Source organism: Thalia democratica, chromosome 2, assembly GCF_965202585.1.
Source record: "Thalia democratica chromosome 2, ktThaDemo2.hap1.1, whole genome shotgun sequence".
Taxonomy (NCBI): Eukaryota; Metazoa; Chordata; class Thaliacea; order Salpida; family Salpidae; genus Thalia; species Thalia democratica.
This window is the reverse complement of record NC_139166.1, coordinates 18,542,247-18,555,655: the sequence shown is the minus strand read 5'-3', so window position 1 is coordinate 18,555,655 and position 13,409 is coordinate 18,542,247.

Here is a 13,409-nt window from a genome sequence, read left to right as displayed (position 1 = left end):
TATTTAAAATACAAATGTTAAGTTATTTTTTCTCATAACTACTTTAAATTTATCCTGCTGAAGTTGATTATGATATATAATCAATTAATTTAACAGCTGTATGAAATAGTTGTACTGGTTTTAAATACTTTTCATAGTTTTCACTTTGAAATAACCTATATGTATAAATTAATGTTAGTTTGATTCAACCGTTTCGTTCTTCACTGAGCCCGATTGAATGGGCTTTTAAATGATTAATCAAAATTCATAGCTAAAATAAAACAACAACATTTTTATGTAGATTTTTGCTACAATCATCAGCTATTCAAATTAAAAGTAATCACTCAAATGAACAGTACTGGATTAAACCAATTACAAAAAACACACAATGATTTAACTTCGAATTATGTTCAAGGCGCTTTAATGTTATAAGTAAGTTTACTTATCTTTGATAAGTAAATGTAAAATAGAGATAAAAGTAGTTATAGTAATGTTTTGTTCATAACATATATTTTTAAAGTAACAATATAGAGCTGTTATTCACCATAACTAAATGTCACAACTGAAAATCAATCTGAGTATTACAATAAAAAATATATTCACAACAAAACCAGTGACAGGAGCGGGATTCGAAACCCGCACCTACAATGTAGACTGCGACCTGAACGCAGCGCCTTAGACCACTCGGTCATCCTACTACGGACGTATTTAGTTATATATACTTTATAAACCCTGTACATTTAAATCATTTTCTGCCTGTGTCCAAAATAAGTACTACAAATAAAATAAAGATATACGAAACAACTAACTTTTTAAGCTTCCAAACTTTGTTCGAATTTTGCTATAATTTTTTAACTATTGACAGTCTGAGAAGTAAAACTCAAATATAGTTATTTTTTATTTTTGAAAAAACAATTTATATATAATATTTTAAACTTCATCATCGAAATTAGTTCTGTAAAACTTGAAGAACTCGGTTTCGTGCTTATGCACTCATCAACTTCAAAACAAGATCAAAATAAAGCACAAAACAAAACACAGACTTTTGTACTGAATATTTGTAATGTACAATGTTCAATTCTTACGTCATATTGTTTTTGTTTTTGTAAACTTTTGCATCGTTGTTTACCAAAGTGCTTTTCATTTTTAATTTGAACTGACTGAAGATTAAAGAAAATCTTTTCTGTCTTTATGAAACAAATGTTCCAGTGTTTTTTAAAATCGTACATTTTAATAAATTTTTCAAAAGCCCTTTAAGTGGGCTCAGTACAAGGTGTTCAAGTTTGAATAATAACCTTGTTATGTATATATATATTAAAGATTTTATGGTCGAAAGTTCTCGACAAATTAAATTGGAGCTAAATACTTATCTTATTGTATAAAAACTATAATTTATACAGCTCTTTCACACATGAAATGTAAAATTTTATGTGCTCCTCAGTAAGCTACAGTTTATTAAGCTTAAAACATTTTTCCAAAATAACCTTTCTAAACTTTCCTAAAAAGCATAAATTAACAAACACAGCGTATTATTTCAAATTTAGCTAATCGTACAATAAACTGCACCATAACTACGTCGTAATTATTGTAAAAACTTTCAAAATCTAAATTTCTGTTTACTATTATAATAAACTGCAGCTTACTGAGGAGCACATGAAATTTTACATTTCATGTGTGAAACAGCTGTATAAATTATAGTTTTTATATTAAAGTTTTTATATTTATATATATATATGTAGAAAATAAGGTGAGTGTTTAAAATCAACCTGTTTATACAGAGCCCACGTGAAGAGCTTTTATATAATTTATTGATAAAATAATATTTTTAAAAATATTAGTACATATGTTTCATAAATACAAGAAAGATTGTCTTTAATCTTCAGCTAGTTTGAATTTAAAGTAAAAAGCATTTTGGTTAACAGAGATGTAAAAGTTATTCAAAAAACAATATGACGTAAAAATTTAAAATTGTACATTACAAATATTCGGTGCAAAAATTGACCTTGCATCTAATTAAACAAACAACTAAATTTCACAAAAACCACAGTTTTTTAGAGTTTTTTATGGTCGCTCAACTGTGGTTTTTGTGAACTTTAGCTGTTTGTTTAGTAAGATAGAAGATCCATTTTTGCACCGAATATTTGTAATGTTAAAAATAAAGTTAAAAAGTATGTGTTTTGTTTTGTGCTTTTTTTTGATCTTTTTTTTAAAATTGATGAGTCCATAAACACGAAACCGAGTTCTTTAAGTTTTACATTTTGAAACAAACCTTTGTATTAAAAAAACCCTTAAGGTGGGCTCCGTGTGAAAGGTTTAATTTATTAAGTTAATCAACTTAGTTCTATATACATATATAAATAGATATAACATAATACAGTATAACATATATATATATATATATATATATTAGATTATATATTTTATATATATTTTTATATATATTTTATATATATATTTTATATATATTTTTTATACATTTCTATATATTTTAGATATATTGAAAAAGGAAAAGATTTTTAGAGATGGTAACTTTGGTATATACCCTGAAGATGGTTTAGCAGTGGTGGACATTCTCCCGGGACCAGATATGGAGAGAAAAGTCAAACATCTAAGAAAAGTTTTTAAAAACATTGGTTTTGATGTCACCATCGAAGCCAATCTGTTTGTAACAGACTTCTTAGATGTTACTTTAGATCTTCAAAATGAAAGTCATAAGCCGTATAGAAAACCAAATGCGCATACGGTTTATGTGAATAGCAAGTCAAACCATCCAGAGCATGTGTTAAAACACATACAGGTGGCAGTGAGTAACCGCCTCCAGAAGATTTCTAGCAGTCAAAGCATTTTTAAGGAAACAACCCAACAATACCAGGAAGCTATAAGAGAAAGTGGGTACGATCACGAGTTAGCCTATAGCCACAAAAGCGAGAAGGGTAAGAACTAGAAAAGAAGGAGAAGAAATATTCTATATTTCAACGCTCCATTCTGCAAAAGTGTGGCAACACGGGTTGGGAAGCGCTTCCTAGAGATTGTGGATAATAACTTTACTGAAAACCATCCATATTGTAAAATTTTTAACAGGAAGACACTAAAAGTGTCCTACTCCTGCATGCCAAACATGAAACAACTTATAATGGCACACAATCGAAAGATTTTAGACACACAGGACAAAGAGAGGCGAATGTGTGACTGCAAAAACAAGAATGCCCGGTTAATGGAAGTTGTTTAATGGAACATATTATATATAAAGCTACAGTCATAACTGAAAACCAGACCAAGTTTTATGATGGCTCGACTGGACTACCGTTCAAGAATCGCTACATAAAGCACAAGTACAGCTTCAAACACGAAAAACATAAAAATACGACAACTTTATCGCAGTACATTTGGAAACTAAAAAATAACGAAGTTAATTTTAAAATTCAGTGGGAAATATTAACAAGAACGAAAAATAAATATAGTTTAAAAAACGGATATAAATTGTGTAATGCGGAAAAAATCGAAATTTTAAAAGTTAATAAATCAGAATCCCTAAACAAAAGAAACGAACTACAAACTGGCTGCATACATTATCGTAAACAATTTATCTAAAAACTATGTTAATAATTTTGTCTAAAATCAACTATCTATTATTACGTAATACCTAATTTTGTATAATTTTATTGCTGTACTTACAAGTTTGCTTTTCATTGAATAAAACTTGGCTGAAGACGCGTATTAAACGCAGAAACAGCTGTCTCAAGCAAAAGTTTATTTTTTGTATTTTAATTTTATATATATATATATATATATATGTATGTATATATATTATACATTAAAAAAAAATTAAAACCATTTAGAAGTAGTGTCTAGTGTCTACATCAGGGGTCGGCAAATTGCGGCCCGCGGGCCAATTGCGGCCCTCGAAGGGTAAATCTGCGGCCCGTAAGCACGTTTTTTTTTGAATTGAATGCGGCCCGCAAAAGAAATTTTTGTGGCCTGCGAGCATGTTAATGTAGCCCGCTGAGCAACAATATGTTTTAAGTTAAATTTTTACTGGTAATTTGGTTTTGTTTTATTTCGTTTTAAGTTCATGTATAAAATTTTTAAATAATAAAAAGACTTTACTGTATTAGCTTAAAAATGTGAAAAAACAGATAAGCTTTCTAACAGGGTATTTTCTCATTTTTATATTAGCTTTCTTCTTACAACAGCAAGTAATTATTTGAAAAAAGAGTGTAAAGAGTGCTTAGATTTAGTAAGTCTATATAATAGCTACTTAGTAAATAAACCAAATGCAAATGTTTTTCATTTCGCACAAAAGTAATGCACAGTAATTAAATAAAATAGCATTTCTTTACAGTTTAGGTATTCATTTTAAATGTATTTTATACCTAAGTTGCTTTTATAGATGTATTATTACTAAATATTATATTTAAGTGTACACAAGTACATTTAATATAACATAATAATAAGAAATAAGGTTTATTTGATATTGGTTTTACACGTTTCGATTTTTTAGTAGTTTTTTTAACTTAAAATTCATTCCAATGCACACAAGTGTACAAAGATGCTTATATTTTAATCCACTTTTTATTTACTGCTTAAGTTAGATTAAGTTTAGTTTATGCATAAATGTCTAACATTATTGTATCTAAATGTAATTTCTAAGTGTGTTCAGAAACATTTAAAACAATATATATGACATAAATTAAAATAGCATTTGTTATGTACACATTTTTAATTTTCAAACAATGTTTTTAGGCAATGAAGTTAATTGTTATGCATTGCATACTAATATAAACAATTGCTGTTTGTTGAAACTACCAATTTAATACAAGCTAGATTCAAGAATGGTAAATTTATTAAGTTTGTAGTACATTGTGAATCAAATAAGTTCAAATTCAATTTTATAAATAACTAAACATTGCTACAAACTCAGACTATGACCATTTGAAGACTTTAAATCTCAGGCCAATTTAGTGTTTTTTTTAGTTATTTACTTGAACTGCATTTTGTATACAAAAACATCATGCTAGTTTTTTGTCACTCAGGCTGGCTTTTTTTCTTTAAAGAGTGGCAAATTAAATTTATGATGCATGTTTTGTCAATACACAGTGTTGGTTTGAATTATAATATATCTTAATTTTAAATCTTGCAGCTGATACAATTTGAAATACTGTTTATACTACTGTATATAAGTGTGAATAATCAGTGTTGCCAAAAAACTTAAGTCCCGGTAAACCTGGAATCTGAAAATTTACACTTAAACAATCTGAAAAAAGTTTGAATTTGAGAATTTTTGAAAAACTGGGAATTTCAAACAAGTTTTACTTGTAAAGTAATGAAATTTTAATTTGAAACAAAAATTTACCATATAATTATTTTTATTAAAAACCACAATTAAAGTAGCTTAATAGCATCTTTTTAAAATTGATATTACGTTTAAAAGATTTTTTACCTTTAGTTTAATTTTATACTGAAAACAGAAGAAAAAATTTGTACTTTCACAAACTTTATATTGGTGCATTGCACCTTTGCTTTTAAAATCTATTTACCTATTGCTGTACTTTGCATTGGAACTAAACCTAAAAATTCTTCTAAAATTTCAAAATTAGTAAAAACAACTCATCTTAACAGATTGATTAAAGTCCTAATTTGATTTATGCTGCTTTATAATCTTCAGGCATTTCTTAAACACAACTTTTGTTGTCAGTTAAGAAACAAACAATAATCTTATACTACCGTCAACATAAATTATTTAAGAAAATTAAAATTCTAAACGGTATCTTCTTTTTAGTAATTAGTTTTGCTACTTTATAACTTGCCTTAACTTGTTCTTCAAACAGTCTGTAGGTACTGAAGATAATCATGTGCTTTGTTGGAACTGACTTAGGCGATTTGCTTTTTTTTCGTTTCTTGCAATAACTCCTAAATAACGTTTTTCAATGCTTATAGCTCGTCTTATATTTCACATTTAATCTTTTCAAATGCAAGATTTTTATTGCAGATAAAAAATTGCTATAATTCTTAATAGAAAGTTAGTTATTCGTCTTCATTAAAGGCTTAATAAGCTTTTATACTTTTGTAAAAAGTGTTTAATAAACCGTAATTGTCCATTGAAACTGACTTATAATACTTTTTTTTGATTTATATTTAATTCACTGTTAATAAACTTCGTTATTTCTTTATTTTATGAACTTTCTTTTAAACAGGGTTGCCAAACAAGCAGGCTAGTTTAAAAGTTTGAAGAATACAGACTAGGTTAAACCTGTTTAAGACACTTTTTAAGACTCAGGTGTGTGTGAAACTTTTATTTTAACCACTTTGAATTCTCAGAATAGTTTTTACAACCGTAATGTAGTTTAATAATTGTATTTTTCTTTCTTGTCTCTTTACATATTGTGTACTTGTTTATAATGACGATATTTCAGTTAGGTATTTAAGCTTGATTAAGACAAAGTTTTATGTTTTTTCAACTTTTAATTAACTTGGCTGGTTTGATATAACTTAGACATTTTGCTGTTAAAGTGGCAACCATGTAAAATACTAATTAATTACTAATAACGTATTTTATTAAAGTATTTGAGAGTTAATCAGGTTAAAAATTTGTTTTAGATTTTTACATAACAAATAGGTATTAGATTTATTTAGTTAATTTATTACTGAATTTTTAAAAGAGTGTAAACTATTTTAGACGCAATTTTTTTTTTTAAATAAATACTTTTAGAAACATGTAAAAAGGGTTAATAGTACAAACAAGGCATAAAAGTGACCTCTAAAATATTTTTAAGCTTGAATTTTAATACAGAGTTAGGTTCAAAATTAAATTACAAAATATTAAGTTTACCCTATTAGTCTTTAAGAAAGTACATAGTTTATTAAGACTTAAGTACATTAGTCAATGTAAATTTTATTCTATAAAGTATTTATAATTTAAATAGACATTCTCTGTATATTTAAAAGTAAATTGTAATATCAAAGTGAATAAAAGTAAAAGTTTCTCTAGTAAGACTAAAAGCAAAATATTATTCAAATGTCACTAAAACTAAAACTGCGGTCCGCGAAGACTTTGAAAATTTGAAATTTGGCCCGCGAGCACCAACTGCCTGCCGACCCCTGGTCTACATGTATTTAAGATCTAAAAGACTTATTTTTAAAAACTAAGCTATGTTATTATTTACAAAAACATAGCTAGTAAAGGGGTCGTACCCGCGACATTCGCGATATTAGCACGGCGCTCTAACTAACTGAACTAACTATTTAATTTCTACCCTATACAAATGACGTATATTAAGATATTGTATGATAATTATCACGGTTCTTTGAAAATACACTAAGTTATGAACGTTTTATTTGATACACTTCTAGAAAATTACGACCTGTTACTAGTATGCTGCAAATTTAAGTACTTTAAATTGAATTTTTAAGAGTCAACTTACATATTAGTCGACTAATTTTTATTTTATGCGAAGAACTATCTATGTGGCTAAATTTTACAAAATAAAAAGGTTTAATTTGTGTTTACTCACTAAATATAGTTTTCATTAGACATAGATTGTCGTTTTATCTAAGAATTGTAAAACATGTGCTAGTTCTGACCTGAGCCATAAAAGCAGTTAAATTTCAGCAAACATTTATTAATGTTGATTGTGTTTTCAAAAAAATGTTTGCAGCTATAATGGTGACGTATATTTTTAAACTTCTACTTGATATAGTTGTTTTGCTCAAAGTTGTCTAAATAAAAATAACTGTTAAAATTTTGTTTATAAAGAGACACTCTTCATACATACACAAAACACTGTAATAACTATTATTACTTAATGTTTTATTACAACCATGACTATGTCGTTCAACAATTTTATTGTATTTAAAATCGAAAAACATTTCTACGAAAATATGTGTAAAATACAGAAACAGCTGTTAAAGTTATAAATTGTGTTATCTTAAAAAAAAACTTATAATTGTATGAATCAATAGAAATACTTGATAGTTAGTTTAAACTGTTAATATCAAATATTAAAAAGCAAAGAATGCATTGCCCGGGAATCGAACCCAAAACATTAATGCTTATAAATAGATATGTTATGTAGCGTTTATATACTCACTAAATACTTTATGTTTTTGGTATGTTTTCAATAGGTAGAAATCTAAAATGTAAGAAGGGTCACTTCTGCACGGGTTGAAAAATTTGTAAATTGTTATTTTTTACTATCACTGTTGCCCCTTACCTTACCCTCAATCGATAATTTTTTTTTTCTTTTGTTCTGTTTTTTTTTTTCTTATTTTTTTGTACGATTAAATTTATTAGATATTTTTTTATCAGTGTAACCTCTAACCCTTACCCTCGGTTAGTATTTTTTTTTTTTTAGTTTTTTTTCTTTAGTTTTGTTTTTAATTTTAGTTTTTTTATGTGTTTGTATATTTAATTTTTACTATCAATGTTACCTTTAACCCTTACCAAGTGACCTCTCGTGCAAAAGTGACTCTTTGTGCAAAAATGTCTTCGTGCATACTAGTAGTATTACAACTTAGTCCAATTAACTTGATAAAACGTTTTGTTTCTGAAGTAATTTTATAAGAAATAAGTTTTATAACTTACTTTTTAATTTAAACATTAATTAGAAATGGTTTTAATTTATATTGGTTTTTATAAACTTTAAAGACTAAAGTCAAACTTTAGATTTAAAACATTCGACTGTTATTGTTCAACAAAGACACTTTTATTACCTTTTGTTTTTTATACTATTTGTAATAAATGCGGTCTGTTAACTATTATATAAGCAGGTCTTAAAATACAACATTGAATTTATTTTTTATTATATAAATTTAAACAACTAAAGTTATACTTTTAAACAGGGGTCGGCAGGCAGTTGGTGGTCGCGGGCCAAATTTCAAGATTACAAAGTCTTCGCGGGCCGCAGTTTTAGTTTTAGTGACATTTGAATAATCTTTTGGTTTTAGTTATAGTCACACTAGAGAAAAGTTTTACTTTTATTCACCTTATCATTTTAAATAACTTTTAGCTATACATAGATGACTATTTATATAAAATTAAATAAAATTAGAATAAAATTTTCATTGTCTAATATACTTAAGTGTTAATAAACTATGTACTTTCATAAGCACTTACTAAGTTAAATTTAATACTTTTGTAATTTTACATTCAATTTTCTATAAAACCAAACTTGAAAGACAATTTATTAGTTACTTTTATATATTTGTTATATTATCAACCTCTTTTTCATATTTCTAAAAATATTAACTTCAAAAAAAAAATTTTTGCGTGTTAAATAGTTTACATTCATTAAAAAATTTAGTAATTAGTTAATTTTATAAAATTAATACCTGTTTGTATTATAGAAAGCTAGAACAAATTCTTTAACATAATTAATTCACGAATACTTAAATAAAATATCTTATTAGTAACTAGTCTTTTACATGGTTGTCACTTAAAAACCAAAAATGTCTGAGTTGTATCAAACCAGCCTAAGTTCATTAAAAGTTTAAAAAACTAGTAAATCGTTGTAAATCAAGCTCAAGTACCTAGTAAAAATATTATCATCATTAAAAAGTACACAAATTGTAAAAAAACAAGAAAAAACTACAATTAGTAAACTACACTACAGTCTTAAAAAACTATTCTGGGAATTCTAAGATTTATTTAAAGTGTTTGAAATAAATTTTCCACGCACATCTGAGTTTTTAAGTTTTTAAAATAGTCTGTTTGTGTAGCAACTCAGTTAAAACAAAGCTCACAACATAAAGAAATAACGAAACTTATTAACAGTAAACAAAATACATGCAAAAAAATATGAGTCAGCTGGAATGGAAAATTAACTTTCTTAAACATTTTTAACAAAAGTATAAAACTTAATTGAGTCATTAGCGAAGAGAAAAACCTCTTTTTTATTAAGCATTACAGCAATTCTTTATCTGCAATAAGAATTTAAAAATATTAGTTGTAAAATAAAAGACGAGCAACAAAAAAAACGCTAGTTAGGAGTTATTGCGAGAAACGATAAAAAAACAAATTACCAAAGTCAGTTCCAACAAAGCACATGATTACCTTCAGTAACTACAGAATTATCAGAAAAAAGTTGTTAAGGCAAGTTATAAAGTAGCAAAATTTATTATTAATAATGAGATACCGTTTATAATTGAAAACTTTTTTAATGAATTTTTGTTGGCAGTAATGAAAAACTTTTGTTTATTTCTTCAATGACAACAAAAAGTCCTATTTAGGAAATGCATTAAGGTTATAAAGTCGCATAAATCAAATTATGACTTTAATCAATATGTTAAGATGAGAGCACTGATAGAAAAACTATTGCTCATCTGAGAATTTTTATTAGAGATGTTTTTTTAACTTTGACACTTTAGTATAATTTCTTGGTTTAGTTCAAACACGAAGCACAACAATCGGTGAAATTTTACAAGTAAAGGTGCAATGCACCAAAAGTTTTTAGAAGTACAATTCCTTCTTTTGATAATAGTATAAAGTTTAATTAAAGTTTAAAAAGTGTCTTATAAAGTATATTAATATTAAATGACACTATTAAGCTACTTTAGTATATTTTTTAATAAAGAAATGTTTATTTGCTAAATTTTTTGTGTCAAATCGAAATTTCACTACTTTACATGTAAAAATTGTTTGAAACTCCAGGCTTTTTCAAAAATTCTCAAATTCAAGTTTTTTTCCAAAATTTTTAAGCATAAATTTTCAAGTTCAAAGCTTGAACTTGATATATTATAACATATATTATAACTCAAACTAACACTTTGGGTTGAGAAAAACTTACATCATAAGTTTAATTTGCCACTCTTTTAAGCAAAAAAGCCAGCCTGAATTAACAAAAGCATTCCTGATATTTTTGTATACAAAAAACAATTCTAGCCAAAAACTTATAAAATGACTTAGTTGGCCTGAGATTTGAAGTCTTCAAATAGTGATAGTCTGAGTGTGTTAATGTTTATAAACTATGCCTAAGTCTAGTTTATATTAAATAGGTAGCTTCAAAAAACAGCAAATGTGTGTATTGATATGCAAAGAATATAAGTTAACTTAGTTTGACAAAATCATTGTTTGAAAAATTAAAATGTATACCTAACAAAAACTATATTAGTTTATGTCATATATATATTGTTTTTATTGTGTCTGTAGAAATTTAGATATTACATGTAAAAAAAAAAACTTAGAAAATTATACATAAACTAAACTTAAACTAACTAAAGTATTTTATAAAAAGTGGTTTAAAATATAAGCATTTTTTTAAGTTGGTGTGCATATAAATTAGTTCAAGTGCAAAGAAAACTTCTAAAAAATTAAAATGTGTCAAAACAAAACTTAAATAAACCTTTTTTTTTATATTACTATGTTATTTTAAATGTTTTTACACTAAAACATAACATTTAAAAATAAAAAATATAAAGAATATTTAAGCTATAAAGAAATGACACTTTACTTAATTACTGTGCTTTACTTTTGTACAAAATGGAAAACATTTGCATTTAGTTAATTTGATGAATAGGTATAATATTACTAACTTATTAAATTCAAGCACTCTTTTTTCAGATAATTACTTGCTGTTGTAAAAAAAAAGTAATTATGAAACTGAGAAACATATCCTGTTAGAACGCTAATTTGTCTTTTTAAAATTTTTAAATTAAAGTAGCAACTTCTTCTAATTATTTTTAAATGTTATACAGAAACTTAAAACCAAACTAAACAAATTAAATCAAATTACCGAAAAAAATTTTACTTGAAATATATTTTTGCTCAGCGGGCCACTTTTACATGCTCGCGGGCCACAAAATTTTCTTTCGCGGGCCGCATTCCATTCAAAAAAATAACGTGCTCGCGGGCCTCAGATTTACCCTTCGCGGGCCGCATTTGGCCCGCGGGCCGCAGTTTGCCGACCCCTGCTTTTAAACAATGATGAAAGTTTACAGTTCTACATAACCAGAAAATCAAATTTTATTTTTGACGCTTTTTCGATTTATAATGATACAATCACTACAAGTTTTTCAATCAATAAAATACAATAAAAGTTGTTCGTGATTAGCAAAACATGTTTATGAATTTTTAGTTTTTAAACCTACATTATTTTTTAAACATTAATTGTAACTATATAGTTCAAGAAATGTGTAACTACAACTATTTAAAACACTTGAAATAGAAATTAAAAATGATTACGTCTTATGCTGAATTGAACATTAAGAAAGTCGTTTTTTGAACAAATTAGCTTGAAGTTAAATTAGGGACTAATGTCACAGTAATTTATTCTAAGTACTTAGAATAGCATTTAAGTATAACAAGTTTTAATTGTTTAGTGTAAAATTTAACACCTATACCAATATAAAACACAACACAGTATAAAAAATGAACTATACTTTTAGCTTAAACTTGCACAAACATATTGAAATTAATTTACCCTACAGCTGCTTTTAGTAAAATTACTGGCTGAGACGGATATTTATTTAATTTATTACCTCTTGTACATGTGTTTAAGGGGAGCCGATCATTTCTAACCCGCTATCATTTCTAACCCGATCACTTCTACCCCGATCATTTCTAACCCGATCATTTCTAACCCGATCATTTCTAACCCGATCACTTCTAACTCGATCACTTCTAACCCGATCACTTCTAACACGATCACTTCTAACCCGATCATTTCTAACCCGATCACTTCTAACCCGATCATTTCTAACCCGATCACTTCTAACCCGATCACTTCTAACACGATTATTTCTAACCCGATCACTTGTAACCCGATCACTTCTAACCTGATCACTTCTAACACGATCATTTCTAACCCGATCACTTCTAACACGATCATTTCTAACCCGATCATTTCTAACCCGATCACTTCTAACCCGATCATTTCTAACAAGATCACTTCTAACCCGATTATTTCTAACCCAGTTTAGCCAGATCATTTCTAACCCGATCATTTCTAACCCGATCATTTCTAACCCGATCACTTCTAACCCTATCACTTCTAACCTGATAACTTCTAGCCTAATCGTTTCTAGTCCGATCGTTTCTAACCTATTTTACTTGTTTATTTACATTTCTTTGTTTTAAGGATTTAATGGAAAAACCAACAAATCTTAATAAAGTAATTAAAACAATAAAAAAAAATTCAATTTTTAATTTTTTATAACATAATGATTTAATATGTTACGTAAAAAATAATTTTTGTATAGTTTTTTATTTTAGTATTAACTTAACATAATACTAATTTATTTTGTTTACCTCATTTTTTGAGTTGTATAAACGAATCTATTAACTTATATTTATAATTCATACATAATGATCGCTAAACAATATAAAGTTTTTGTGTTTTTGGAATTCTGTAAAATAATAACTTTTAAGACATATCAAAAAAAAAATAAAGAAGTTTTTACTATTAATCGTGTAAAATTATTTTTGAAATTTTAAATTT